Genomic DNA, 25,545 nt, shown 5'->3' with positions numbered 1-25,545 from the left:
ACTTTCATTATTCTTCGTATACATTGGTAGCCACTCCCCATGTGCACATTTCAAACGTTTGCATTATTTCTACGTTAACACATTTTTTATGCAGCTTCATTACACAATATATTGTAAGCTTTTCATGTTAATATTAATTTTAAAAGACACACTCCAGCAATCCCTCCTCCGATGACTCTTGTCATAACACAAATCTTCCCTACTAATTTTACATACTAAAATTCCCTCATATCAATCTCTTCCCTTCTTGGTTTCCCCTTTGATCTTGCCCTGAATAATTTTTCCCTTTGTTTTTCTTCCCTCCTCCTATTATTTTTCGCCATCTTCAATTTTATTCTTTTACTAATTTTACATGCCACCCATGATCCAAATAAGCAATCTATAACAATCAATATCCCCTGTATTATTTTAGACAATATCCCATGCCAAATGTTACTAATCCAATTTCCCACTGAAGCAAATCCTTTCCCAACCTTTTTCCAAACACCTGGTTCTTTCAAATCCTTCAAGTCCGTACTATCCCTAGTCAAGTTAGTAAGCATACTTCTAATCTCATTACTATTATCTGGTATGTAAGCGCAACAATTACACCCATTGAGCAATCTACAAACTCTGCCATTTTTCACTAAAAGAATGTCTAAAGCAAGCCTGTTTTGAAGAGTCATAGCCCCCTCCGCAGCAAGTTCAGTATCCATCAGGAGTATAGCCCCTGAAAAGTTTGTCAGCATGTTATCCTCAATAGTAGACAACTTTTGAATCTTTATGGAGTTCATAATAACTCCCACTGAAGAAATTATCGTCCCAAATATGTCTCCTACTACACCAGCAGCAGTCTCTTTCTTATGTCTAGTACGATGTAATTCAGACAATTTTGGTAACCTTTTCAAATCGTCAAGTTGATATATCTTTGGGAAAACTATCCAAAAATAACATGTCCCATACTATCCCTTTGGAAGACGGTAATAAGCATTAAGTCCACATATATAATAAATCCCGGGGATTGCTGGATCCTGTCCATTTAACATTAACGTCCATTTACTCTGAAACAAAAACACACGCTTACATTCACTCATTCCCACAAACACATTGTCATAGTATGATTTGGTCTTGGATATGCAAAGCTTTCCTACATGTAGTGCGTCTAAAGCTAACTTCCCTTGTTCTCTAATTGCACTACAACCGTCACTACTAGCAAAGGCCCGTTTGCTGTAATCCTTTCTCTAGTTTACCCTTCAATGCCCTTCTTCTCTCTTCCGTGTGATCTAAAAAGCTTTTCTCTACAGGTGTAAGCAAACATGTCAAATTATTGTGGTGTGCATAAGATGTACTAATTGTTAATGTCGCCTGAAAGAATCCTTTAACTAACTTTATGCTATAGTACTTAGCTACCCCACTCACATCCTCTATGATAGGCACATTAGAAAACACAAGATCATGATTTGAGTAAAAATATTGAATCTCTTCCTGGTTATAGAATCTTGTTAGTAACAGACTACAACGTATCCCAGATGTTAATGACGGTCTATGATAGGTAACCCCCTCTTGTACCGAAACAGGAATCTGTGTACACACAAAACAATCTTTTGCATCCATTGTGTCAACATACTCACTCAGCAAGCGATAGAAAACATCAGTGGATAGTTCCCCTTTCGAGTTAGTTCCCTCATGCAAGTATCTTGTATCCAGCTCAAACCTCTCCCAGGCTGTTAGTGCAGTGGTATTCTCAGGAATTGTAGCATTGTTAGTCCCACTTTTATCCATTAGTGTCATACTCACAACCACGACCCTAATGAATATTTATTACATGAATTTTTTTTGCAAAAGTATTTGGTTCAAGTAAACTTAAAGTGTTGGGATTCAAGCCCACGGCTCCAGAGAGACTGGAGCCTAAATCTAGCCAGTTTAGCCTGCTCAGCCACGCTACCTCACATCTACAAGCTCACAACTATAGTAACTTGGCCAAACACTGTGGACACCCGCTGTGGTGACCTGGCTATGCAGGGTAATGCAGCATTCACCGACAGTTGAGCGAGTTACAGGTGAAAAGCAAAGTATAATAACTGTCTGCATATAATATATGTATTTCCTTATTTATTCTTCTTCCCCATTGTATCTTTGCTCTCTGCTTTAGAAACGCGAGCTGTCATCACTGCAAGGAAACGTATCACACAGCGTTCTACTGTTTACACTCACTGAACTTTCAGCATCACAGTGACCCCTCTCGTCGCCTCTATAGTTAGACTTCAACACAGCTGGTTTGTTTACCGATACAATTCTTGTCACCTTAGGTTGTGGTTTTTTAAAATAAGAAGGCTCGGTCCCACTGTCTGGCTACCCTTATATATATACGTCACCACTTTACATAGTCTCACCTCTCGCTATGTGGATCGTAGGTGCAGAAGGCAGAGAGTGAGACACTGATGCAGACAAAATATGTTTGTGAGTTGAAAAATACTGGCAGCGGTGGGATTCAAACCCACGCCTCCAAAGAGACTGGAGCCTTAATCCAGCGCCTTAGACCGCTCGGCCACACTACCCTGTGCAAACCTGTTTCTGTAAGCTTTCTGAAGTGAGATGTTCTGTTGTATAGGGGAGTTGGAGAATAAGGGTGTATAGCCTGTGAAGTGATCCTAGGAAAGTCAACGCCAACAGCAGCAGGCACGTGATACATTCAGTAGGTCAGGATTGGCCCCGGGCCATGGGAGGTGTCAGGGAGCGCCAGTCCTGAGAGTCCGTAGGAAGACAACCCTTACATTGGCGTCCCACACGCGCTGCTTCTCTTTCTTTAAGGATAAGGAATCAAACTATCTACGTCCCTCAACTTACCAACCCTCCGCCTCAGGAAAGATTTTGTGATTCATGAGCAGAACCCGGCTGGCGCTGTTTACAGTAATGCCTAAGCACAGTACTCAACTGAGCGGTGTTTCCAAACTGAGCCGTTGTACTGCCGGAAATACCATGGGATATGTCATTTAACTTTCACATAAAATAGGGTTAACCCAGCCCTACCACATACTAAAAACTAAAGACGTAACAATAAACCGACGAGGATGGGATTCAAACCCACGGGTGCAAAGCACAATGGATTAGCAGTCCATCGCCTTAACCACTCAGCCACCTCATCTTCAAAACACCACGTTTCAGGAGTACAAAATATGGTAGCCAAAATGTATTCTATTAGGTGATAGTTGTCTAAACATAATAAAGGGCATATATTTACAGTTTGTTATGGTAACTTGTTGTCTTCAGCTTTACTCTATACGACCTTGTTGCCCATCCCTACTTCAGCTTGAATTTATATGTTAAATGTAATGTAATCATGAAAATTACACTTTCGAACGTGTTCTATCCATATGTGATGTACTATCACACTACCCTAAAATGAGCTAAGATTGCTTTAATTCAGTTGTACGTGGATTTAAAGTGCAATATCATACAAATATTGTATTGGTATGGCGCTTTCGAGTCTCTAGGTGTCAGTTATTGGTGGTGTGCTTACTTGTCAACATTAGGCAGCAAATAGTACACAATTAAGGAAAACTGCTTTCCCATTTAATGTGCATTGTTCTGCAAAAAGTTTTAAGTAGGAGAAAGTAAAACTTAGTTTATAAAACCACCTAAACTGGGAGTATTGCCGCTACAGCTATGACACTTCAGTTTAAAATTAAAAACGTACGTGCATCAAAAAGAAATATTTTTGCGCTAAATAAATTGCTGTCCGACTACTCACGTAATGCATAAAACTGAGGCAGTCGTAATTACAATACATTGAAGTAATATTTTGGTAGTTTTTGTTGACGATGACTCCGCAGCAAGCGATCAGATTACTTTTTATTAGTGAAGGCGCGTCAGAGCCTTGATAAGTAAACTTACAAGGAGACACGCCTAGGTCGATGAACCTTTTAGACCAGGTTCGGGGACTTCCCAGTACGAGATGTCTTTTGGCATCACAAATCAATAGATCAATATCTCAACAACAATCGCAATAACTAATCAGCATTCTAATCAATAACCTTTAATGAGAGTCAATAAAGTGAACACCCCATGATCTTTCAGTCATGAATAACCACACCAATTTAGTTAAGTGTTAGGATATTTATTTCCCTACTGGTTACAATCTAAAGTCATTTCTGTTAATCTCATCAGCAATTCATCTCATTAGTAACTCTTCAGATTTGCAATTAGAAACGCAATTAATCAATGCATAGAGAATATTCACTCAGTATTAACACATAATTATTAAGAAGCAACTTAGCAAAGTCTCAGTAGTGCATGGTTCAACAAAGCAAGAACTCAATCATTTGTCTATTTGCGTCAGATTTTAGTGAACACCTTAAATAACCTCATATTAGCATCAGCATGTTGGGCTTCATGCAAAACAATTTAGCAAACACAAATTTGGAAAACATCTAACTATGGCCTCTATCAAAGAGCAGTTGGTACCTAGAAAGAAAAGGCAAACAGACAATTAAAATTTTCATCTGATAGTTACCCATCCAACGGATCAGCAAACAGCTTCAGTCTTCGTCCTCGGGACATCAGTCGTTTCCATCATCAGCAAAGAAAGGACAGGGCAAAGTATCAGTATGGCATAGCTAAGGAACAAGAACTTCCCTCAAATAGAGGAGAAGTAAGTATCAGGTAAGGAATAAGTAAAGGGTGGTTTAGAGTAACAGGGCGAACAAACGGCAAAGTCTCAAACGAAATGGCCTAAATGGCTCAGTAGAATGGCAAAGAATGGCTTGGAGTGGAATGTCCAATAAATGCCTGATTTCTCCTCGGGTCATGTGGTTAAATCAAAACTGTCTAATTTACTCCTAATTCCTCAATGGATAATCATTGGTGCATCGCCATCTCTGTCCAATAATCTTCACCAGAGTTTTACACAAACCACAGTTCTCATGTCGTTGATTGGCCCATGTTATTGACGTTTTCATCGGTTGGAATGTCAGGTAAGAAAAGTTACATTTTACGCTACAGTCAGTAGTTCCATTGTTTTCTCCTACTCCAGGCAGCCTTGCACCTGTTACAAATTACACTGTTGCATTCAGCAAGAATGTCTCCTTGAGCAAGTAGGGTCCCATGAGAAAGAATTTACTACAGCTACACACATCTCTAGCTCTTGAGAAAGTACAGTTTCATGTCCTTCAGGAAAATAGCACATTGCACGTTAGAAAAAGGCAGTTTAATATGAGACCAGGCAGCTAGGCACAGACCTTCGATAAACTAAGGCCTACTGCTTAATGAACAAACTCCTAATACATAACTCCAATTTTGATATGTTAATACAAATTAAAAACATTAGTACATAATTAATTCAGCATTAATAACTTTCATTAGTCTTCGTATACATTGGTAGCCACTCCCCGTGGGCACATTTCAAACGTGTGCATTATTTCTACGTTAACACATATTTTATGCAGCTTCATTACACAATATATTGTAAGCTTTTCATGTTAATATTAATTTTAAAAGACACACTCCAGCAATCCCTCCTCTGATTACTCTTGTCATCACACAAATCTTCCCTACTAATTTTACATACTAAAATTCCCTCATATCAATCTCTTCCCTTCTTGGTTTCCCCTTTGATCTTGCCCTGAATAATTTTTCCCTTTGTTTTTCTTCCCTCCTCCTATTATTTTTCGCCATCTTCAATTTTATTCTTTTACTAATTTTACATGCCACCCATGATCCAAATAAGCAATCTATAACAATCAATATCCCCTGTATTATTTTAGACAATATCCCATGCCAAATGTTACTAATCCAATTTCCCACTGAAGCAAATCCTTTCCCAACCTTTTTCCAAACACCTGGTTCTTTCAAATCCTTCAAGTCCGTACTATCCCTAGTCAAGTTAGTAAGCATACTTCTAATCTCATTACTATTATCTGGTATGTAAGCGCCACAATTACACCCATTGAGCAATCTACAAACTCTGCCATTTTTCACTAAATGAATGTCTAAAGCAAGCCTGTTTTGAAGAGTCATAGCCCCCTCCGCAGCAAGTTCAGTATCCATCAGGAGTATAGCCCCTGAAAAGTTTGTCAGCATGTTATCCTCAATAGTAGACAACTTTCGAATCTTTATGGAGTGCATAATAACTCCCACTGAAGAAATTATCGTCCCAAATATGTCTCCTACTACACCAGCAGCAGTCTCTTTCTTATGTCTAGTACGATGTAATTCAGACAATTTTGGTAACCTTTTCAAATCGTCAAGTTGATATATCTTTGGGAAAACTATCCCCAAATAACATGTCCCATACTATCCCTTTGGAAGACTGTAATAAGCATTAAGTCCACATATATAATAAATCCCGGGGATTGCTGGATCCTGTCCATTTAACATGAACGTCCATTTACTCTGAAACAAAAACACACGCTTACATTCACTCATTCCCACAAACACATTGTCATAGTATGATTTGGTCTTGGATATGCAAAGCTTTCCTACATGTAGTGCGTCTAAAGCTAACTTCCCTTGTTCTCTAATTCCACTATAACCGTCACTACTAGCAAAGGCCCGTTACTGTAATCCTTTCTCTAGTTTACCCTTCAATGCCCTTCTTCTCTCTTCCGTGTTGTGAGAAAACAGGGCTGATTGCAGAGGCCCCATAACTTTTTGCCCCCATTTTCCACTTTTTGCTGGTGTTTTCCTGACTTTAAAGGTGCCCTGGGTACTGCTAACCAGTCCCAGGGCCTGTGCTCTGTGTAAAATGGATATGCAAATTAGGCTTATTATAAGTGGCTAAGTTAACCTACCTATAAGTCCCTAGTATATGGTAGGGCATGTAGGTTTAGGGACCACAGCATAGGTGGTGCACACCTAGGTGCATTGCTGAGTTGCCCAGTGTCATTTTAAAAGCAAGCCTGCCTTGCTGGCTGCTTTTAAATTAAAGTTATATGCAAATTCGACTTTGGAATTAAAGGTACTTCCAAAGTCTTAAACTACCTTATTTTTACATATAAGTCACCCCTAAGGTGTGCCCTATGTGCCCCTAGGGCTGGGTGCCATGTAACTATAAGCAGGGACTTTATAAAAATAGATTTATAAGCCCTGGTGAGGTAAAAACAGCCAAATTCGTTTTTCCCTCATTGAAGTAAATGGCCTTCATAGGCTAGAATGGGCAGACTTTATTTTAAATTTTAAAGTCTCCTTAAATGTTACATACCAAGAATTTGGTATCAAATTGATTGTTGTAATAAATCCCACAACTTCCAGTTGTTGGATTTAATATAACTTGTCCAGGTAAAAAGTTTAGACTTTACCTAAAAAGTTGCCAATTTCAGCTCTACATTGTTTTTGCTGCTGTGCTCTGATTGGCCAGCCTGCAGCAGCTTCTGCCAGGCTGCCTTGATTAGGTGTGAAGTGGCCTGGCTTCACACAAAGGAATGTGCTTGGGGGAGAGAATCTCCCCTCAGCAGATGGTGAGGCAGGAAGGGGGAGGGCTGCCAAACTGGTCTTCAAAGGCAGAGAAGGACATTTGCAGCACCCAGCAACACCCCCACATCCTGCAACCCCAGACAGCTAGGTGCCCCCTTGATTAGATTAGGAGAGGGCAGGAGAGGGGTGTGTTTATGATTTTTAGCCACACCAGTGGGTGGGCTCAGCCAGATGTAACCACCAAAAATCAGATTCATCCATGTTGGATTTTTAGAGACTGTTGCCTTCTGGGATGGATTTTTGCCACACTTCCCAGGAAGTGGTCATCACAGGGGGACGACCCTGTCCCTGATTGGAGAACCAGGGCCCCCCTGCTTTTCACCCAGGAGCAAGGATAAAACTGGCAGACCTGCACCCACACCTCAGATCCCCTCCAGAATTCAACAAGAAAGGAACTAAAGAAGAAGAAGGACTGCCCTGCTGGACCCCTGGCCTGCACCTGGACCCTGCACTCAGAAGGACTGCACCAGCTGCACACTTGGGCTTCACCACAAGAAGGACTTTGCCTGGCTTCAACTGGTTCAAGGAGGGACTCCCTGTTTGCTACAGGTGAAAAATTGCTAAACCAGAGTCCCCTGCACCAACTCCTGAAGAAAGCGACCAGCTGACCACTGTCCAGTGGCCAAAAAGGAGTTTGCGCCAGGTGCATTCTGGGAGTTGAAGTCCGCACCCCCAAGGACCATCACAGAACTTCTGGACCCTTGGGGTGAGCTGTGGACCCCAAAAGAACCTTAAAAGAACATCTGGGTGAAGCCCCAGAAGTTTGGAAAAGATTTGAGAATTTTGGGAAAAAAGCTCCAGAGAGGGACCGACCCGCCGCGGAAATTCTAGCCGGCTTGCCTCAACCGCGACCAGGCCTGACTTCGTGGTTCGTCCCGGTAAAGAAAAACATCCAAAAAAGAGACTAAGTCCGAACGTAAAAAGTTGACCGGGACCTCCCAGCCATCGGATCCGAGAAGGGCTCCATGGACGTCGGATCAAGATCCAGGTTTACCCCGGTCGAAGGATTTTCATCTCGAAAAAACGACTAAGTAAAAAAGGTAAAAGTCTCCACCGAGGAAACCCACATCGCGTATCCGGACAAGGGCTCCAGGAGGTCGGATTCAACTGGCAGGTTAGTCCCGGTGAAGAAAAACTTCAAAATAAAGACTAAGTCAGAAGGTAACTTTTTGACCGAGGCCTCCCGCGACCTGTAGCCGAGCAGGGCTCCATCGCGGTCGGCCTGAAAGTTTGACTTTGCCCCGGTCCTGGTGCAAACAGATGACCCGATTGGCGTTTTTGTTTCTAAGTGCTAGAAAAGTAATAATTCTTTAAAAATTCATATCTCCGGTTCCCCTGAACCGATTTTAATCGTTTTTGTGTCATTTTAAAGATAAAAATATAAGCTATTTTAATAAATTGGTTTTGGATTTTTAAACTGTTTCCTGTGTTTTATTTAATTACTGTTTTGTGATATTTGAATGCTTTACACTTTGTCTCCTAAGTTAAGCCTTGACGCTCGTTGCCAAGCTACCAAGGGTTGAGCTGGGATTAATTTACTGAGACCTAACTGTACCTATGTGGAGGTTGGTGGCTTGTTGCTAGGTGTAGGTACCTACCTGCCCTACCAATAACCCATTTTCCAACACGTGTGATCTAAAAAGCTTTTCTCTACAGGTGTAAGCAAACATGTCAAATTATTGTGGTGTGCATAAGATGTACTAATTGTTAATGTCGCCTGAAAGAATCCTTTAACTAACTTTATGCTATAGTACTTAGCTACCCCACTCACATCCTCTATGATAGGCACATTAGAAAACACAAGATCATGATTTGAGTAAAAATATTGAATCTCTTCCTGGTTATAGAATCTTGTTAGTAACAGACTACAACGTATCCCATATGTTAATGACAGTCTATGATAGGTAACCCCCTCTTGTACCGAAACAGGAATCTGTGTACACACAAAACAATCTTTTGCATCCATTGTGTCAACATACTCACTCAGCAAGCGATAGAACACATCAGTGGATAGTTCCCCTTTCGAGTTAGTTCCCTCATGCAAGTATCTTGTATCCAGCTCAAACCTCTCCCAGGCTGTTAGTGCAGTGGTAGTCTCAGGAATTGTAGCATTGTTAGTCCCACTTTTATCCATTAGTGTCATACTCACAACCACGACCCAAATGAATATTTATTACATGAACCTTTTTTGCAAAAGTATTTGGTTCAAGTAAACTTAAAGTGTTGGGATTCAAGCCCACGGCTCCAGAGAGACTGGAGCCTAAATCTAGCCAGTTTAGCCTGCTCAGCCACACTACCTCACATCTACAAGCTCACAACTATAGTAATTTGGCCAAACACTGTGGACACCCGCTGTGGTGACCTGGCTATGCAGGGTAACGCAGCATTCACCGACAGTTGAGCGAGTTACAGGTGAAAAGCAAAGTATAATAACTGTCTGCATATAATATATGTCTTTCCTTATTTATTCTTCTTCCCCATTGTATGTTTGCTCTCTGCTTTAGAAACGCGAGCTGTCATCACTGCAAGGAAACGTATCACACAGCGTTCTACTGTTTACACTCACTGAACTTTCAGCATCACAGTGACCCCTCTCGTCGCCTCTATAGTTAGACTTCAAGACAGCTGGTTTGTTTACCGATACAATTCTTGTCACTTTAGGTTGTGGTTTTTTAAAATAAGAAGGCTCGGTCACACTGTCTGGCTACCCTTATATATACACGTCACCACTTTACATAGTCTCACCTCTCGCTATGTGGATCGTAGGTGCAGAAGGCAGAGAGTGAGACACTGATGCAGACAAAATACGTTTGTGAGTTGAAAAATACTGGCAGCGGTGGGATTTGAACCCACGCCTCCAAAGAGACTGGAGCCTTAATCCAGCGCCTTAGACCACTCAGCCACACTACCCTGTGCAAACCTGTTTCTGTAAGCTTTCTGAAGTGAGATGTTCTGTTGTATAGGGGAGTTGGAGAATAAGGGTGTATAGCCTGTGAAGTGATCCTAGGAAAGTCAACGCCAACAGCAGCAGGCACGTGATACATTCAGTAGGTCAGGATTGGCCCCGGGCCATGGGAGGTGTCAGGGAGCGCCAGTCCTGAGAGTCCGTAGGAAGACAACCCTTACATTGGCGTCCCGCACGCGCTGCTTCTCTTTCTTTAAGGATAAGGAATCAAACTATCTACGTCCCTCAACTTACCAACCCTCCACCTCAGGAAAGATTTTGTGATTCATGAGCAGAACCCGGCTGGCGCTGTTTACAGTAATGCCTAAGCACAGTACTCAACTGAGCGGTGTTTCCAAACTGAGCCGTTGTACTGCCGGAAATACCATGGGATATGTCATTTAACTTTCACATAAAATAGGGTTAACCCAGCCCTACCACATACTAAAAACTAAAGACGGAACAATAAACCAATGAGGATGGGATTCGAACCCACGCGTGCAGAGCACAATGGATTAGCAGTCCATCGCCTTAACCACTCTGCCACCTCGTCTTCAAAACACCATGTTTCAGGAGGACAAAATATGGTAGCCAAAATGTGTTCTATTAGGTGAAAGTTGTCTAAACAATTAAAGAGCATATATTTACAGATTGTTATGGTAACTTGTTGTCTTCAGCTTTGCTCTATACGACCTTGTTGTCCATCCCTACTTCAGCTTGAATTTATATGTTAAATGTAATGTAATCATGAAAATTACACTTTCCAAACGTGTTCTATCCATATGTGATGTACTATCACACTACCCTCAAATGAGCTAAGATTGCTTTAATTCAGTTGTACGTGGATTTAAAGTGCAATATCATACAAATATTGTACTGGTATGGCGCTTTCGAGTCTCTAGGTGTCAGTTATTGGTGGTGTGCTTACATGTCAACATTAGGCTGCAAATAGTACACAATTAAGGAAAACTGCCTTCCCATTTAATGTGCATTGTTCTGCAAAAAGTTTTAAGTAGGAGAAAGTAAAACTTAGTTTATAAAACCACCTAAACTGGGAGTATTGCCGCTACAGCTATGACACTTCAGTTTAAAAACGTACGTGCATCAACAAGAAATATTTTTGCGCTAAATAAATTGCTGTCCGACTACTCACGTAATGCATAAAACTGAGGCAGTCGTAATTACAATACATTGAAGTAATATTTTGGTAGTTTTTGTTGACGATTACTCCACAGCAAGCGATCAGATTACTTTTTATTAGTGAAGGCGCGTCAGAGCCTTGATAAGTAAACTTACAAGGAGACACGCCTAGGTCGATGAACCTTTTAGACCACGTTCGGGGACTTCCCAGTACGAGATGTCTTTTGGCATCACAAATCAATAGATCAATATCTCAACAACAATCGCAATAACTAATCAGCATGCTAATCAATAACCTTTAATGAGAGTTAATAAAGTGAACACACCATGATCTTTCAGTCATGAATAACCACACCAATTTAGTTAAGTGTTAGGATATTTATTTCCCTACTGGTTACAATCTAAAGTCTTTTCTGTTAATCTCATCAGCAATTCATCTCATTAGTAACTCTTCAGATTTGCAATCAGAAACGCAATTAATCAATGCATAGAGAATATTCACTCAGTATTAACACATTATTATTAAGAAGCAACTTAGCAAAGTCTCAGTAGTGCATGGTTCAACAAAGCAAGAACTCAGTCATTTGTCTATTTGCGTCAGATTTTAGTGAACACCTTAAATAACCTCGTATTAGCATCAGCATGTTGGGCTTCATGCAAAACAATTTAGCAAACACAAATTTGTAAAACATCTAACTATGGCCTCTATCAAAGAGCAGTTGGTACCTACAAAGAAAAGGCAAACAGACAATTACAATTTTCATCAGATAGTTACCCATCCAACGGATCATCAAACAGCGTCAGTCTTCGTCCTCGGGACATCAGTCGTTTGCATCATCAGCAAAGAAATGACAGGGCAAAGTATCAGTATGGCATAGCTAAGGAACAAGAACATCCCTCATATAGAGGAGAAGTAAGTATCAGGTAAGGAATAAGTAAAGGGTGGTTTAGAGTAACAGGGCGAACAAACGGCAAAGTCTCAAACGAAATGGCCTAAATGGCTCAGTAGAATGGCAAAGAATGGCTTGGAGTGGAATGTCCAATAAATGTCTCATTTCTCCTCGGATCATGTGGTTAAATCAAAACTGTCTAATTTACTCCTAATTCCTCAATGGATAATCATTGGTGCATCGCCATCTCTGTCCAATAATCTTCACCAGAGTTTTACACAAACCACAGTTCTCATGTCGTTGATTGGCCCCTGTTATTGACGTTTTCATCGGTTGGAATGTCAGGTAAGAAATGTTACATTTTACGCTACAGTCAGTGGTTCCATTGTTTTCTCCTACTCCAGGCAGCCTTGCACCTGTTACAAATTACACTGTTGCATTCAGCAAGAATGTCTCCTTGAGCAAGTAGGGTCCCATGAGAAAGAATTTACTACAGCTACACACATCTCTAGCTTCTGGGAAAGTACAGTTTCATGTCCTTCAGGAAAATAGCACATTGCCCGTTAGAAAAAGACAGTTTAATATGAGACCAGGCAACTAGGCACAGACCTTCGCTAAACTAAGGCCTACTGCTTAATGAACAAACTCCTAATACATAACTCCAATTTTGATATGTTAATACAAATTAAAAACATTAGTACATAATTAATTCAGCATTAATAACTTTCATTAGTCTTCGTATACATTGGTAGCCACTCCCCGTGGGCACATTTCAAACGTGTGCATTATTTCTACGTTAACACATTTTTTATGCAGCTTCATTACACAATATATTGTAAGCTTTTCATGTTAATATTAATTTTAAAAGACACACTCCAGCAATCCCTCCTCTGATGACTCTTGTCATCACACAAATCTTCCCTACTAATTTTACATACTAAAATTCCCTCATATCAATCTCTTCCCTTCTTGGTTTCCCCTTTGATCTTGCCCTGAATAATTTTTCCCTTTGTTTTTCTTCCCTCCTCCTATTATTTTTCGCCATCTTCAATTTTATTCTTTTACTAATTTTACATGCCATCCATGATCCAAATAAGCAATCTATAACAATCAATATCCCCTGTATTATTTTAGACAATATCCCATGCCAAATGTTACTAATCCAATTTCCCACTGAAGCAAATCCTTTCCCAACCTTTTTCCAAACACCTGGTTCTTTCAAATCCTTCAAGTCCGTACTATCCCTAGTCAAGTTAGTAAGCATACTTCTAATCTCATTACTATTATCTGGTATGTAAGCGCAACAATTACACCCATTGAGCAATCTACAAACTCTGCCATTTTTCACTAAAAGAATGTCTAAAGCAAGCCTGTTTTGAAGAGTCATAGCCCCCTCCGCAGCAAGTTCAGTATCCATCAGGAGTATAGCCCCGGAAAAGTTTGTCAGCATGTTATCCTCAATAGTAGACAACTTTTGAATCTTTATGGAGTTCATAATAACTCCCACTGAAGAAATTATCGTCCCAAATATGTCTCCTACTACACCAGCAGCAGTCTCTTTCTTATGTCTGGTACGATGTAATTCAGACAACTTTGGTGACCTTTTCAAATCGTCAAGTTGATATATCTTTGGGAAAACTATCCCCAAATAACATGTCCCATACTATCCCTTTGGAAGACGGTAATAAGCATTAAGTCCACATATATAATAAATCCTGGGGATTGCTGGATCCTGTCCATTTAACATGAACGTCCATTTACTCTGAAACAAAAACACACGCTTACATTCACTCATTCCCCAAACACATTGTCATAGTATGATTTGGTCTTGGATATGCAAAGCTTTCCTACATGTAGTGCGTCTAAAGCTAACTTCCCTTGTTCTCTAATTGCACTATAACCGTCACTACTAGCAAAGGCCCGTTGCTGTAATCCTTTCTCTAGTTTACCCTTCAATGCCCTTCTTCTCTCTTCCGTGTGATCTAAAAAGCTTTTCTCTACAGGTGTAAGCAAACATGTCAAATTATTGTGGTGTGCATAAGATGTACTAATTGTTAATGTCGCCTGAAAGAATCCTTTAACTAACTTTATGCTATAGTACTTAGCTACCCCACTCACATCCTCTATGATAGGCACATTAGAAAACACAAGATCATGATTTGAGTAAAAATATTGAATCTCTTCCTGGTTATAGAATCTTGTTAGTGACAGACTACAACGTATCCCATATGTTAATGACAGTCTATGATAGGTAACCCCCTCTTGTACCGAAACAGGAATCTGTGTACACACAAAACAATCTTTTGCATCCATTGTGTCAACATACTCACTCAGCAAGCGATAGAAAACATCAGTGGATAGTTCCCCTTTCGAGTTAGTTCCCTCATGCAAGTATCTTGTATGCAGCTCAAACCTCTCCCAGGCTGTTAGTGCAGTGGTAGTCTCAGGAATTGAAGCATTGTTAGTCCCACTTTTATTCATTAGTGTCATACTCACAACCACGACCCTAATGAATATTTATTACATGAACCTTTTTTGCAAAAGTATTTGGTTCAAGTAAACTTAAAGTGTTGGGATTCAAGCCCACGGCTCCAGAGAGACTGGAGCCTAAATCTAGCCAGTTTAGCCTGCTCAGCCACGCTACCTCACATCTACAAGCTCACAACTATAGTAACTTGGCCAAACACTGTGGACACCCGCTGTGGTGACCTGGCTATGCTGGGTAACGCAGCATTCACCGACAATTGAGCGAGTTACAGGTGAAAAGCAAAGTATAATAACTGTCTGCATATAATATATGTCTTTCCTTATTTATTCTTCTTCCCCATTGTATGTTTGCTCTCTGCTTTAGAAACGCGAGCTGTCATCACTGCAAGGAAACGTATCACACAGCGTTCTACTGTTTACACTCACTGAACTTTCAGCATCACAGTGACCCCTCTTGTCGCCTCTATAGTTAGACTTCAAGACAGCTGGTTTGTTTACCGATTCAATTCTTGTCACCTTAGGTTGTGTTTTTTTAAAATAAGAAGGCTCGGTCCACTGTCTGGCTACCCTTATATATATACGTCACCACTTTACATAGTCTCACCTCTCGCTATGTGGATCGCAGGTGCAGAAGGCAGAGAGTGAGACACTGATGCAGACAAAATACGTTTGTGAGTTGAAAAATACTGGCAGCAGTGGGATTCGAACCCACGCCTCCAAAGAGACTGGAGCCTTAATCTAGCACCTTAGACCGCTCAACCACACTACCCTGTGCAAACCTGTTTCTGTAAGCTTTCTGAAGTGAGATGTTCTGTTGTATAGGGGAGTTGCAGAATAAGGGTGTATAGCCTGTGAAGTGATCCTAGGAAAGTCAACGCCAACAACAGCAGGCACGTGATACATTCAGTAGGTCAGGATTGGCCCCGGGCCATGGGAGGTGTCAGGGAGCGCCAGTCCTGAGAGTCCGTAGGAAGACAACCCTTACATTGGCGTCCCGCACGCGCTGCTTCTCTTTCTTTAAGGATAAGGAATCAAACTATCTACGTCCCTCAACTTACCAACCCTCCGCCTCAGGAAAGATTTTGTGATTCATGAGCAGAACCCGGCTGGCGCTGTTTACAGTAAGGCCTAAGCATAGTACTCAACTGAGCGGTGTTTCCAAACTGAGCCGTTGTACTGCCGGAAATACCATGGGATATGTCATTTAACTTTCACATAAAATAGGGTTAACCCAGCCCTACCACATACTAAAAACTAAAGACGGAACAATAAACCGACAAGGATGGGATTCGAACCCACGTGTGCAGATCACAATGGATTAGCAGTCCATCGCCTTAACCACTCGGCCACCTCGTCTTCAAAACACCATGTTTCAGGAGTACAAAATATGTTAGCCAAAATGTGTTCTATTAGGTGATAGTTGTCTAAACATAATAAAGAGCATATATTTACAGATTGTTATGGTAACTTGTTGTCTTCAGCTTTGCTCTATACGACCTTGTTGTCCATCCCTACTTCAGCTTGAATTTATATGTTAAATGTAATGTAATCATGAAAATTACACTTTCCAAACGTGTTCTATCCATATGTGATGTACTATCACACTACCCTCAAATGAGCTAAGATTGCTTTAATTCAGTTGTACGTGGATTTAAAGTGCAATATCATTCAAATATTGTACTGGTATGGCGCTTTCGAGTCTCTAGGTGTCAGTTATTGGTGGTGTGCTTAAATGTCAACATTAGGCAGCAAATAGTACACAATTAAGGAAAACTGCCTTCCCATTTAATGTGCATTGTTCTGCAAAAAGTTTTAAGTAGGAGAAAGTAAAACTTAGTTTATAAAACCACCTAAACTGGGAGTATTGCCGCTACAGCTATGACACTTCAGTTTAAAAACGTACGTGCATCAACAAGAAATATTTTTGCGCTAAATAAATTGCTGTCCGACTACTCACGTAATGCATAAAACTGAGGCAGTCGTAATTACAATACATTGAAGTCATATTTTGGTAGTTTTTGTTGACGATGACTCCGCAGCAAGCGATCAGATTACTTTTTATTAGTGAAGGCGCGTCAGAGCCTTGATAAGTAAACTTACAAGAAGACACGCCTAGGTCGATGAACCTTTTAGACCTGGTTCGGGGACTTCCCAGTACGAGATGTCTTTTGGCATCACAAATCAATAGATCAATATCTCAACAACAATCGCAATAACTAATCAGCATGCTAATCAATAACCTTTAATGAGAGTCAATAAAGTAAACACACCATGATCTTTCAGTCATGAATAACCACACCAATTTAGTTAAGTGTTAGGATATTTATTTCCCTACTGGTTACAATCTAAAGTCATTTCTGTTAATCTCATCAGCAATTCATCTCATTAGTAACTCTTCAGATTTGCAATTAGAAACGCAATTCATCAATGCATAGAGAATATTCACTCAGTATTAACACTTAATTATTAAGAAGCAACTCAGCAAAGTCTCAGTAGTGCATGGTTCAACAAAGCAAGAACTCAGTCATTTGTCTATTTGCGTCAGATTTTAGTGAACACCTTAAATAACCTCCTATTAGCATCAGCATGTTGGGCTTCATGCAAAACAATTTAGCAAACACAAATTTGAAAAACATCTAACTATGGCCTCTATCAAAGAGCAGTTGGTACCTAGAAAGAAAAGGCAAAGAGACAATTACAATTTTCATCAGATAGTTACCCATCCAATGGATCAGCAAACAGCGTCAGTCTTCGTCCTCGGGACATCAGTCGGTTGCATCATCAGCAAAGAAAGGACAGGGCAAAGTATCAGTATGGCATAGCTAAGGAACAAGAACTTCCCTCATATAGAGGAGAAGTAAGTATCAGGTAAGGAATAAGTAAAGGGTGGTTTAGAGTAACAGGGCGAACAAACGGCAAAGTCTCAAACGAAATGGCCTAAATGGCTCAGTAGAATGGCAAAGAATGGCTTGGAGTGGAATGTCCAATAAATGCCTGATTTCTCCTCTGGTCATGTGGTTAAATCAAAACTGTCTAATTTACTCCTAATTCCTCAATGGATAATCATTTTGCATCGCCATCTCTGTCCAATAATCTTCACCAGAGTTTTTACACAAACCACAGTTCTCATGTCGTTGATTGGCCCATGTTATTGACGTTTTCATCGGTTGGAATGTCAGGTAAGAAAAGTTACATTTTACGCTACAGTCAGTAGTTCCATTGTTTTCTCCTACTCCAGGCAGCCTTGCACCTGTTACAAATTACACTGTTGCATTCAGCAGGAATGTCTCCTTGAGCAAGTAGGGTCCCATGAGAAAGAATTTACTACAGCTACACACATCTCTAGCTTCTGGGAAAGTACAGTTTCATGTCCTTCAGGAATATAGCACATTGCACGTTAGAAAAAGACAGTTTAATATGAGACCAGGCAGCTAGGCACAGACCTTCGCTAAACTAAGGCCTACTGCTTAATGAACAAACTCCTAATACATAACTCCAATTTTGATACGTTAATACAAATTAAAAACATTAGTACATAATTAATTCAGCATTAATAACTTTCATTAGTCTTCGTATACATTGGTAGCCACTCCCCGTGGGCACATTTCAAACGTGTGCATTATTTCTACGTTAACACATTTTTTATGCAGCTTCACTACACAATATATTGTAAGCTTTTCATGTTAATATTAATTTTAAAAGACACACTCCAGTAATCCCTCCTCTGATGACTCTTGTCATCACACAAATCTTCCCTACTAATTTTACATACTAAAATTCCCTCATATCAATCTCTTCCCTTCTTGGTTTCCTCTTTGATCTTGCCCTGAATAATTTTTCCCTTTGTTTTTCTTCCCTCCTCCTATTATTTTTCGCCATCTTAAATTGTATTATTTTACTAATTTAACATGCCTCCCATGATCCAAATAAGCAATCTATAACAATCAATATCCCCTGTATTATTTTAGACAATATCCCATGCCAAATGTTTCTAATCCAGTTTCCCACTGAAGCAAATCCTTTCCCAACCTTTTTCCAAACACCTGGTTCTTTCAAATCCTTCAAGTCCGTACTATCCCTAGTCAAGTTACTAAGCATACTTCTAATCTCATTACTATTATCTGGTATGTAAGCGCAACAATTACACCCATTGAGCAATCTACAAACTCTGCCATTTTTCACTAAAAGAATGTCTAAAGCAAGCCTGTTTTGAAGAGTCATAGCCACCTCCGCAGCAAGTTCAGTATCCATCAAGAGTATAGCCCCTGAAAAGTTTGTCAGCATGTTATCCTCAATAGTAGACAACTTTTGAATCTTTATGGAGTTCATAATAACTCCCACTGAAGAAATTATCATCCCAAATATGTCTCCTACTACACCAGCAGCAGTCTCTTTCTTATGTCTAGTACGATGTAATTCAGACAATTTTGGTAACCTTTTCAAATCGTCAAGTTGATATATCTTTGGGAAAACTATCCCCAAATAACATGTCCCATACTATCCCTTTGGAAGACGGTAATAAGCATTAAGTCCACATATATAATAAATCCCGGGGATTGCTGGATCCTGTCCATTTAACATGAACGTCCATTTACTCTGAAACAAAAACACACGCTTACATTCACTCATTCCCACAAACACATTGTCATAGTATGATTTGGTCTTGGATATGCAAAGCTTTCCTACATGTAGTGCGTCTAAAGCTAACTTCCCTTGTTCTCTAATTGCACTATAACCGTCACTACTAGCAAAGGCCCGTTGCTGTAATCCTTTCTCTAGTTTATCCTTCAATGCCCTTCTTCTCTCTTCCGTGTGATCTAAAAAGCTTTTCTCTACAGGTGTAAGCAAACATGTCAAATTATTGTGGTGTGCATAAGATGTACTAATTGTTAATGTCGCCTGAAAGAATCCTTTAACTAACTTTATGCTATAGTACTTAGCTACCCCACTCACATCCTCTATGATAGGCACATTAGAAAACACAAGATCATGATTTGAGTAAAAATATTGAATCTCTTCCTGGTTATAGAATCTTGTTAGTAACAGACTACAACGTATCCCATATGTTAATGACAGTCTATGATAGGTAACCCCCTCTTGTACCGAAACAGGAATCTGTGTACACACAAAACAATCTTTTGCATCCATTGTGTCAACATACTCACTCAGCAAGCGATAGAAAACATCAGTGGATAGTTCTCCTTTCGAGTTAGATCCCTCATGCAAGTATCTTATATCCAGCTCAAACCTCTCCCAGGCAGTTAGTGCAGTGGTAGTCTCAGGAATTGTAGCATTGTTAGTCCCACTTTTATCCATTAGTGTCATACTCACAACCACGACCCTAATGAATATTTATTACATCAACCTATTTTGCAAAAGTATTTGGTTCAAGTAAACTTGAAGTGTTTTGATTCCAGCCCACGGCTCCAGAGAGACTGGAGCCTAAATCTAGCCAGTTTAGCCTGCTCAGCCACGCTACCTCACATCTACAAGCTCACAACTATAGTAACTTGGCCAAACACTGTGGACACCCGCTGTGGTGACCTGGCTATGCAGGGTAACGCAGCATTCACCGACAGTTGAGCGAGTTACAAGTGAAAAGCAAAGTATAATAACTGTCTGCATATAATATATGTCTTTCCTTATTTATTCTTCTTCCCCATTGTATGTTTGCTCTCTGCTTTAGAAACGCGAGCTGTCATCACTGCAAGGAAACGTATCATACAGCGTTCTACTGTTTACACTCACTGAACTTTCAGCATCACAGTGACCCCTCTCGTCGCCTCTATAGTTAGACTTCAAGAAAGCTGGTTTGTTTACCGATACAATTCTTGTCACCTTAGGTTGTGGTTTTTTAAAATAAGAAGGCTCGGTCCCACTGTCTGGCTACCCTTATATATATACGTCACCACTGTACATAGTCTCACCTCTCGCTATGTGGATTGTAGGTGCAGAAGGCAGAGAGTGAGACACTGATGAAGACAAAATACGTTTGTGAGTTGAAAAATACTGGCAGTGGTGGGATTCGAACCCACGCCTCCAAAGAGACTGGAGCCTTAATCCAGCACCTTAGACCGCTCGGCCACACTACCCTGTGCAAATCTTTTTCTGTAAGCTTTCTGAAGTGAGATGTTCTGTTGTATAGGGGAGTTGGAGAATAAGGGTGTATAGCCTGTGAATTGATCCTAGGAAAGTCAACGCCAACCGCAGCAGGCACGTGATACATTCAGTAGGTCAGGATTGGCCCCGGGCCATGGGAGGTGTCGGGGAGCGCCAGTCCTGAGAGTCCGTAGGAAGACAACCCTTACATTGGCGTCCCGCACGCGCTGCTTCTCTTTCTTTAAGGATAAGGAATCAAACTATCTACGTCCCTCAACTTACCAACCCTCCGCCTCAGGAAAGATTTTGTGATTCATGAGCAGAACCCGGCTGGCGCTGTTTACAGTAATGCCTAAGCACAGTACTCAACTGAGCGGTGTTTCCAAACTGAGCCGTTGTACTGCCGGAAATACCATGGGATATGTCATTTAACTTTCACATAAAATAGGGTTAACCCAGCCCTACCACATACTAAAAACTAAAGATGGAACAATAAACCGACGAGAATGGGATTCGAAACCACGCATGCAGAGCACAATGGATTAGCAGTCCAACGCCTTAATCACTCGGCCACCTCGTCTTCAAAACACCATATTTCAGGAGTACAAAATATGGTAGCCAAAATGTGTTCTATTAGGTGATAGTTGTCTAAACATAATAAAGAGCACATATTTACAGATTGTTATGGTAACTTGTTGTCTTCAGCTTTGCTCTATACGACCTTGTTGTCCATCCCTACTTCAGCTTGAATTTATATGTTAAATGTAATGTAATCATGAAAATTACATTTTCCAAACGTGTTCTATCCATATGTGATGTACTATCACACTACCCTCAAATGAGCTAAGATTGCTTTAATTCAGTTGTACGTGGATTTAAAGTGCAATATCATACAAATATTGTACTGGTATGGCGCTTTCGAGTCTCTAGGTGTCAGTTATTGGTGGTGTGCTTACATGTCAACATTAGGCAGCAAATAGTACACAATTAAGGAAAACTGCTTTCCCATTTAATGTGCATTGTTCTGCAAAAAGTTTTAAGTAGGAGAAAGTAAAACTTAGTTTATAAAACCACCTAAACTGGGAGTATTGCCGCTACAGCTATGACACTTCAGTTTAAAAACGTACGTGCATCAACAAGAAATATTTTTGCACTAAATAAATTGCTGTCCGACTACTCACGTAATGCATAAAACTGAGGCAGTCGTAATTACAATACATTGAAGTAATATTTTGGTAGTTTTTGTTGACGATGACTCCGCAGCAAGCGATCAGATTACTTTTTATTAGTGAAGGCGCCTCAGAGCCTTGATAAGTAAACTTACAAGGAGACATCCTAGGTCGATGAACCTTTTAGACCAGGTTCGGGGACTTCCCAGTACGAGATGTCTTTTGGCATCACAAATCAATAGATCAATATCTCAACAACAATCGCAATAACTAATCAGCATGCTAATCAATAACCTTTAATGAGAGTCAATAAAGTGAACACACCAAGATCTTTCAGTCATGAATAACCACACCAATTTAGTTAAGTGTTAGGATATTTATTTCCCTACTGGTTACAATCCAAAGTCATTTCTGTTAATCTCATCAGCAATTCATCTCATTAGTAACTCTTCAGATTTGCAATTAGAAACGCAATTAATCAATGCATAGAGAATATTCACTCAGTATTAACACATAATTATTAAGAAGCAACTTAGCAAAGTCTCAGTAGTGCATGGTTCAACAAAGCAAGAACTCAGTCATTTGTCTATTTGCGTCAGATTTTAGTGAACACCTTAAATAAACTCGTATTAGCATCAGCATGTTGGGCTTCATGCAAAACTATTTAGCAAACACAAATTTGGAAAACATCTAACTATGGCCTCTATCAAAGAGCAGTTGGTACCTAGAAAGAAAAGGCAAACAGACAATTACAATTTTCATCAGATAGTTACCCATCCAACGGATCAGCAAACAGCGTCAGTCTTCGTTCTCGGGACATCAGTCGTTTGCATCATCAGCAAAGAAAGGACAGGGCAAAGTATCAGTATGGCATAGCTAAGGAACAAGAACTTCCCTCATATAGAGGAGAAGTAAGTATCAGGTAAGGAATAAGTAAAGGGTGGTTTAGAGTAACAGGGTGAACAAACGGCAAAGTCTCAAACAAAATGGCCTAAATGGCTCAGTAGAATGGCAAAGAATGGCTTGGAGTGGAATGTCCAATAAATGGCTGATTTCTCCTCGAGTCATGTGGTTAAATCAAAACTGTCTAATTTACTCCTAATTCCTCAATGGATAATCATTGGTGCATCGCCATCTCTGTCCAATAATCTTCACCAGAGTTTTACACAAACCACAGTTCTCATGTCGTTGATTGGCCCATGTTATTGACGTTTTCATCGGTTGGAATGTCAGGTAAGAAAAGTTACATTTTACGCTACAGTCAGTAGTTCCATTGTTTTCTCCTACTCCAGGCAGCCTTGCACCTGTTACAAATTACACTGTTGCATTCAGCAAGAATGTCTCCTTGAGCAAGTAGGGTCCCATGAGAAAGAATTTACTACAGCTACACACATCTCTAGGTTCTGGGAAAGTACAGTTTCATGTCCTTCAGGAAAATAGCACATTGCACGTTAGAAAAAGACAGTTTAATATGAGACCAGGCAGCTAGGCACAGACCTTCGCTAAACTAAGGCCTACTGCTTAATGAACAAACTCCTAATACATAACTCCAATTTTGATACGTTAATACAAATAAAAAACATTAGTACATAATTAATTCAGCATTAATAACTTTCATTAGTCTTCGTATACATTGGTAGCCACTCCCCGTGGGCACATTTCAAACGTGTGCATTATTTCTACGTTAACACATTTTTTATGCAGCTTCATTACACAATATATTGTAAGCTTTTCATGTTAATATTAATTTTAAAAGACACACTCCAGCAATCCCTCCTCTGATGACTCTTGTCATCACACAAATCTTCCCTACTAATTTTACATACTAAAATTCCCTCATATCAATCTCTTCCCTTCTTGGTTTCCTCTTTGATCTTGCCCTGAATAATTTTTCCCTTTGTTTTTCTTCCCTCCTCCTATTATTTTTCGCCATCTTAAATTGTATTATTTTACTAATTTGACATGCCACCCATGATCCTAATAAGCAATCTATAACAATCAATATCCCCTGTATTATTTTAGACAATATCCCATGCCAAATGTTTCTAATCCAGTTTCCCACTGAAGCAAATCCTTTCCCAACCTTTTTCCAAACACCTGGTTCTTTCAAATCCTTCAAGTCCGTACTATCCCTAGTCAAGTTAGTAAGCATACTTCTAATCTCATTACTATTATCTGGTATGTAAGCGCAACAATTACACCCATTGAGCAATCTACAAACTCTGCCATTTTTCACTAAAAGAATGTCTAAAGCAAGCCTGTTTTGAAGAGTCATAGCCCCCTCCACAGCAAGTTCAGTATCCATCAGGAGTATAGCCCCTGAAAAGTTTGTCAGCATGTTATCCTCAATAGTAGACAACTTTTGAATCTTTATGGAGTTCATAATACCTCCCACTGAAGAAATTATCGTCCCAAATATGTCTCCTACTACACCAGCTGCAGTCTCTTTCTTATGTCTTGTACGATGTAATTCAGACAATTTTGGTAACCTTTTCAAATCGTCAAGTTGATATATCTTTGGGAAAACTATCCCCAAATAACATGTCCCATACTATCCCTTTGGAAGACGGTAATAAGCATTAAGTCCACATATATAATAAATCCCGGGGATTGCTGGATCCTGTCCATTTAACATGAACGTCCATTTACTCTGAAACAAAAACACACGCTTACATTCACTCATTCCCACAAACACATTGTCATAGTATGATTTGGTCTTGGATATGCAAAGCTTTCCTACATGTAGTGCGTCTAAAGCTAACTTCCCTTGTTCTCTAATTGCACTATAACCGTCTCTACTAGCAAAGGCCCGTTGCTGTAATCCTTTCTCTAGTTTACCCTTCAATGCCCTTCTTCTCTCTTCCGTGTGATCTAAAAAGCTTTTCTCTACAGGTGTAAACAAACATGTCAAATTAATGTGGTGTGCATAAGATGTACTAATTGTTAATGTCGCCTGAAAGAATCCTTTAACTAACTTTATGCTATAGTACTTAGCTACCCCACTCACATCCTCTATGATAGGCACATTAGAAAACACAAGATCATGATTTGAGTAAAAATATTGAATCTCTTCCTGGTTATAGAATCTTGTTAGTAACAGACTACAACGTATCCCATATGTTAATGACAGTCTATGATAGGTAACCCCCTCTTGTACCGAAACAGGAATCTGTGTACACACAAAACAATCTTTTGCATCCATTGTGTCAACATACTCACTCAGCAAGCGATAGAAAACATCAGTGGATAGTTCTCCTTTCGAGTTAGTTCCCTCATGCAAGTATCTTGTATCCAGCTCAAACCTCTCCCAGGCTGTTAGTGCAGTGGTAGTCTCAGGAATTGTAGCATTGTTAGTCCCACTTTTATC

General features: G+C 40.0%; 6 non-coding genes across 6 annotated transcripts; all 6 read right to left on the bottom strand.

Moving 5' to 3' along the window:
- Positions 1–2,455: 2,455 nt before the first annotated feature.
- TRNAL-AAG (transfer RNA leucine (anticodon AAG)) lies at positions 2,456–2,537 on the bottom strand. The gene has a single exon. It is a non-coding gene; the product is annotated as a tRNA-Leu (tRNA).
- Positions 2,538–3,042: 505 nt separating this feature from the next.
- TRNAS-GCU (transfer RNA serine (anticodon GCU)) lies at positions 3,043–3,124 on the bottom strand. Its single transcript has one exon. It is a non-coding gene; the product is annotated as a tRNA-Ser (tRNA).
- A 7,153-nt stretch (positions 3,125–10,277) lies between these two features.
- TRNAL-AAG (transfer RNA leucine (anticodon AAG)) lies at positions 10,278–10,359 on the bottom strand. Its single transcript has one exon. It is a non-coding gene; the product is annotated as a tRNA-Leu (tRNA).
- A 505-nt stretch (positions 10,360–10,864) lies between these two features.
- On the bottom strand, positions 10,865–10,946 carry TRNAS-GCU (transfer RNA serine (anticodon GCU)). The gene has a single exon. It is a non-coding gene; the product is annotated as a tRNA-Ser (tRNA).
- Positions 10,947–16,184: 5,238 nt separating this feature from the next.
- On the bottom strand, positions 16,185–16,266 carry TRNAS-GCU (transfer RNA serine (anticodon GCU)). Its single transcript has one exon. It is a non-coding gene; the product is annotated as a tRNA-Ser (tRNA).
- A 4,654-nt stretch (positions 16,267–20,920) lies between these two features.
- Positions 20,921–21,002, bottom strand: TRNAL-AAG (transfer RNA leucine (anticodon AAG)). The gene has a single exon. It is a non-coding gene; the product is annotated as a tRNA-Leu (tRNA).
- Between the last annotated feature and the right edge of the window lie 4,543 nt (positions 21,003–25,545).

The sequence above is a fragment of the Pleurodeles waltl genome, chromosome 12, assembly GCF_031143425.1.
Source record: "Pleurodeles waltl isolate 20211129_DDA chromosome 12, aPleWal1.hap1.20221129, whole genome shotgun sequence".
NCBI classification, from domain to species: Eukaryota; Metazoa; Chordata; class Amphibia; order Caudata; family Salamandridae; genus Pleurodeles; species Pleurodeles waltl.
Note: the sequence above shows the minus strand (reverse complement) of the source record. Positions and strands in the feature narration are given on the sequence as shown.